Genomic DNA, 6,164 nt, shown 5'->3' with positions numbered 1-6,164 from the left:
TGCTCCTACTAAACTTAGTTTGTTCTTCAAGAGTGGTACAATCTAATAAAGCGAGGGCTTTATTAGATTGTACCACTCTTGAAGAACAAACTGCCCAAAAAACAACACTGTTTCCTAATAAGTCATGCCCCCACCCAAGTTATCAAAACACACGTTCCTAATTCTGAGCAGCTTTTCCAGTCCAATAGATTTAAGCTGACTTGCTTCAAATACACCTTGTGGTTTTGTCTACAAACAATGCAAAATAAAAAAGCTTGACAGATTTGTGGATATTCATGCTAGTAAATGGCTAATAGCTGTTTTATTTCTATCCTGTAATGATAATTTGTTTCCATTTATAGCAGTGCTCTTTCACTACACAACCCAGTATGCAACAAGTAAACTGCTAGTGCTGTCAACAAAATATAAACAGAGTCAAAGTAGCTTTAGTCTAAGTTAACTCAGTCTTTAATAAATTATGCAGACTTTAGAGGAATAATGCTGTTCTTTTTTTCATGAAATTTAATATTTTCTCTTAAATGTAGAATATATGGTACACGGGCATATACATCCCCACCCATTTCTTTAGTTACAGGTTATGTGAGGGCTTCAATAGGAAACAAAAGAGTTCAGTTAGTGTTGGTTTTTGTCCTTTGACCTACAGAAAACAATTGCATTGTTGCTTTGTCCTAACAGACTTGGCCAACACCCTAGCTCACTGGAAGAAAGCAATTAAATGAATTAGCATATAAAATTATTTATTGGGGTGAAATACATGTTTCCTGGCAAGAAACAAAACCCCTTAAATATCATAATCTTTTATGAGACATCACTGGCAGTAGATATAAAAAAATACCACTTTGAAACTAATATTGCAAAAGCACAATATTGTCCTTTATAATATTCATTATAATAGTACTAATTTAATTTAATATTCACAGCTAAATTAAAAATATATAATTATACTGAACTAAGGTTTTATTTTGTTCTTTTATTTGACAAATATTAAGCTAATTTCTGCAATAAAGGAAGCATAGTTCCACATATTAAGATTTGAATGTGGTTAGTAGCAAGGAAAGTTAACATGCTGATCATCTGCAAGAATATTTATTGTGTTTTGGACCGTGGTATTGTGATCATACACCATGACCCTACTCACTGATTAAATATACTACAGATATATTATTATTCATTCATTCATTCATTCATTATCTGTAACCCTTATTCAGTTCAGGGTCGCGGTGGGTCCAGAGCCTACCTGGAATCATTGGGCGCAAGGGGGGAACACACCCTGGAGGGGGCGCCAGTCCTTCACAGGGCAACACACATATATTCACTCACACACTCACACCTACGGACACTTTTGAGTCGCCAATCCACCTACCAACGTGTGTTTTTGGACTGTGGGAGGAAACCGGAGCACCCGGAGGAAACCCACGCAGACACAGGGAGAACACACCACACTCCTCACAGACATTCACCCGGAGGAAACCCACGCAGACACAGGGAGAACACACCACACTCCTCACAGACAGTCACCTGGAGGAAACCCACATGGACACAGGGAGAACACACCACACTCCTCACAGACAGTCAACCAGAGGAACCCACGCGGGCACAGGGAGAACACACCACACTCCTCACAGACAGTCACCCGGGGGAAACCCACGTGGGCACAGGGAGAACACACCACACTCCTCACAGACAGTCACCTGGGGGAAACCCACGTGGACACAGGGAGAACACACCACACTCCTCACATACAGTCACCTGGAGGAAATCCACACAGACACAGGGAGAACACACCACACTCCTCACATACAGTCACCCGGAGGAACCCCACACAGACACAGGGAGAACACACCAAAATCCTCACAGAATCATTATTATTTGTTTATGATAAAAATATATGAGGGAGCCTGACAATATGTAATGTGACAATAAATGCAATTAAATTCAATTCAATATTTTATTAAGTAATTGCTGGCCAAAACTATACTATTGTGGTTAATGGTCTCTTTATAAACAGCAAAGATCTGCTGTGGTCTCTCCCATGGATTGCAGGCCAACACCAATTCCTAAAACTGACTGTAAGGGAACCTCTGGAATGCCCCTCACTTCAAAATCTGAGCTATTTTCAGCAACCACAAAGGTCAACAGGAACGGGCTTATATGAAAGAGGGATAACATAGTATTGTGTGATTAGCATATTGTTTTTTTAAGATGTCTTAATTCAGTTAATTGAATTAATTGACTTTTTTAATTACTGTACTTTTTTAATTATATTAAACAGGAATACATTCATGAAATGGAAAAGCAAAACAACCAATAAATGTTTGTATATTACAATCCAACAATGCTACACCAATGAAAATGATGGCTTGTTTTTTTTGTTTTTTTTGTTTTTTATCAAACACAGGGAAAGAAGGGAACTAGATGAAATAGATAGGAATCACAGGGACACTATATTTAAAAAGTAGAAATGAGGCTGCTAAATTCATAAATATCAATTTATGTGAAATACAAAATCCCACGTCTTCCCAACAGGGTGTGAGAAGAATATTTAAACCTCATGCACAGTGAAATGACTCCATCTAGTGACAAATCTGCAGATCACTGCTATTGTTGACACGAGCACAAATGTATTTGCTGGTTGGACAGAAGACCAAACTGGAAATTAATTTCCTCTTTCCTCTTGTGGTGTAGTAAATCATTAGTCCAGCAGCATAAAGCATAAAAAGTTCTCTTGCACTTTCTCACGTTCCCAATCTCTCTACTAAAGCTGCCATATCTCGTATTCAAAACAGAGCAAACACAATGCAAATACAATTGGAGAGGAGAGACCACATCCAAATTGAACACACATGGTCTAGTTACGAATAACTAAAGCCTTAAGCAACAAGCAAAACAGTATCTGAACTTCTGAACTTTCACATATCTACAGGCTAACAATTTTCATAGCTGCAAGTCCTGTAATGTGCCTGTGGGGTCAGCATTAAATTCAGGTCCTCAGCCAGGGTTTAGGTTTTTGAACTTCAGCAGATATCTACAGTACACATAAACAGAACAGAAAGAACAGTAAAAATGTGGCGCAATGCTCAAAGAACAATGTCCACAGAACAACACCAGGCCATAAAATGAATGTTTCTTTGTTGGTTGGTTGGTTGTGCGTTGATCTTGCTAATGCTAAGCTTAAAATCCCTCTGTAACATCATTGCAAAGGTCACACCCACAATATCAAAATCATGATTCTGCCACACAAATGTTCCCCCTTATCACAAATGTACTTGAAAACATGTCTGGTTTGTTTGGGTTTTTTATTTTTTCAGTTTTGCACTGAAGCTCTGAGGCTAATATTGCTAACAAGTAAGCTTATAGCCATGTTAGCATTATGCGCAATATACTTAAACTAGGGTGACCAGACGTCCTTTTTTACCTGGACATGTCCTCTTTTTTAGACTTAAAAAAATGTCCGGGCGGAATTTCACAAATGTTTTTCACAAATTTTGTTTTTCAAGGGCTTACATATAATTTCGAGAAACGTTTTGTTCACAAACTAGACGTTCTTATGTAGTTTCTGACTAAGTGGATTAAACATTATCTATTTTAAAAATGATAACAGCAGCCATCCTGAAGCATGAGATTTGCAATACTTTTCATTCATTGTAATTAACCTTAAAAACAGGTCTGTTTCTTGGCTGATGGATTACATTTAAAGATAAAACTGTGGGGCGGCACGGTGGCGCAGCAGGTAGTGTCGGAGTCACACAGCTCCAGGGACCTGGAGGTTGTGGGTTCCATTCCCGCTCCGGGTGACTGTCTGTGAGGAGTTGGTGTGTTCTCCCCGTGTCCGCGTGGGTTTCCTCCGGGTGCTCCGGTTTCCTCCCACAGTGCAGGTGGATTGGCGACTCAAAAGTGTCCATAGGTGTGAGTGAATGTGTGTGTCTGTGTTGCCCTGTGAAGGACTGGCGCCCCCTCCAGGGTGTATTCCTGCCTTGCGCCCAATGATTCCAGGTAGGCTCTGGACCCACCGCGACCCTGAATTGGATAAGCGCTTACAGATAATGAATGAATGAATGAATGATAAAACTGTGTACATATTCATTTTGGGTAAATGTTTCTTGCTGATTTTAAATTTAAAACTTTTCTCTCCAACCTTTAGTTTTCAGCTAAACTCCTCAAAGAAAGTAGACTATTATTTTGGGTTTCAACTGAATCTTACTGTAGTGGAGCTTAGCTAAGGTTTAGAAATGACTTTGATGCCATAAACCTATGTAACACTGCGGTCTGCAGTTTTGCTGTACTAGAAGTCACCCATAGAGGGAGACAGATATGGGAAATCAAAATGCAGCTGGGGAGTGAATATGGCACATAAATACTCAGTAATTAAATGGCTTGCACATTAACCCTAGCTAAATATAGCATAATTTGTAGAACCTTGTAAAATGTACTCAACCATTATAAAAGTCTTTGTTAGACATATTAACAAGACTTCTAAGAATAAGACACTGTAACAGGCTGCTAATGCACATCATTTAAAAACAATTTCTCCAACATCAATCATTAATAACATCATAGACTAACATGCAGGTTAATCAATGAATGAAAGAGGATAGATATTCATAGTAACTTGTTTCCTTTCTGTCCTTCACTGACTTCAGACCAGTTTATTTGGTGACCAAACCTAGTTTATACAACTCCATATGGCACCACCCACTGACCTGCAACCTTCCCAGTGAAGGCCACAGTACAGGCCATCTCCCTTAAGGCTACACTCTATGATGACAAGCCTGTAATTGGAGCTTCAGCTTGCCATTCCCCAGGGTTTACGCTTGTTAAAAATAACACAGATTGGCTAGCTAAGCAAAAGGAGCCAGCGAAAGTGCAGCAGTGAGCCTGGTGCTGGCAGAGCCAGCACAGCTGCTTAGGCCTGGCACTGAAATGGCAGGTTTATGATGACTTTGCAATTCTGACTTGATGTGTCAGTAGAAGCTCTACTCCTCTTGTCCAAATAATTCAATTACCCCAGGTTTCTCGTGCCTGGCAAATTTGAAAATGTCCTTTCATTTGTTCAAACTTAGAAAACCTGTGGGCTGAAAAATGCCATAAAATAATACATTAGGTGTCCCCAAGAGTATTTGCATTGCACTGTACACCAGTACACTTTGAGCACGTTCCTTAAATAAATAACAAATATATATAAATAAATATATCTATCAAAATATTAAACTGACAGAAGGTTCTTTAGTTGGAGGCCAATGGAGATACCATCCAGACAACACCAAGGCTGCACTTTAAAGCACAGAGGGGGCTCTATTTTTTCTTAGAGACCTTGTACTAATTCATGTTCTCATAAACTCAATGTAAAAGGCCATTGCAGAAGTTTGCAAAGAAAGTGTTTAAACCACCCAGAACTCACCAGCTACCTCATCAAATCACACTTTTCTATTCTGCTTGCTGCTTTGCAGAAAACAGCTGGTATGTATATAAGGAAGGCTGGATTTGAAACTTAAATAAACAATATCCAGAGTATGCAGGTAAAATGTAAAAGCAATGTTAGCACAATGAGAGTGAGGGGCCCCGAACGAAAAGTGAACCAAGAAGACGAGATACAAAAAAAGACCAAAACGTGGGGAAAAAATTACTAGACAGACATAGAGGCAGAGAGAGAGAGAGAGAGAGAGAGAGAGAGAGAGAGAGAGTAGGAAAATATGAACATTTTGAGTGAAGGGGAGACAGATACAGGAAAGGACAGAAAAAAGTAAGGGGAATATAAAGAGACATAAAAAAGTGACGGAAAAGGAGAACCGGAGACAGTGATAAAGGAAAGGACAGAGAAGAAAAAGGAAAGATGTAAGGTAGTGTTGAGTGAGTGAGTGAGTGAGAGAGAGAGAGAGAGAGAGAGAGAGAGAGAGAGGGAGAGAGAGGGTAGGAGGGGGAGGTAAACAAGATGGCGACAGCCTTGAAGCAGCTGCATCAATAAAACCTGGAGCGGATAGATTCAGAGCTGACTGCGGTGACAGTACTAAAGGAGCCGGGTTGGAGCTGTGTGTGTATGAGTTATTTGGGGTCCGGACTTGTTAGTGTCTTTGTGCTGAGGTAAGACCTGAGTGTTAGGTTTGTGTTGAGAGACTGTTGACTAGCGGTTAGCTTAGCTGGGCTCTATTCACTGACACTGAGGCCGG

This window comes from Hoplias malabaricus, chromosome X1, assembly GCF_029633855.1.
Source record: "Hoplias malabaricus isolate fHopMal1 chromosome X1, fHopMal1.hap1, whole genome shotgun sequence".
In the NCBI taxonomy this organism is placed as follows: domain Eukaryota; kingdom Metazoa; phylum Chordata; class Actinopteri; order Characiformes; family Erythrinidae; genus Hoplias; species Hoplias malabaricus.
Note: the sequence above shows the minus strand (reverse complement) of the source record.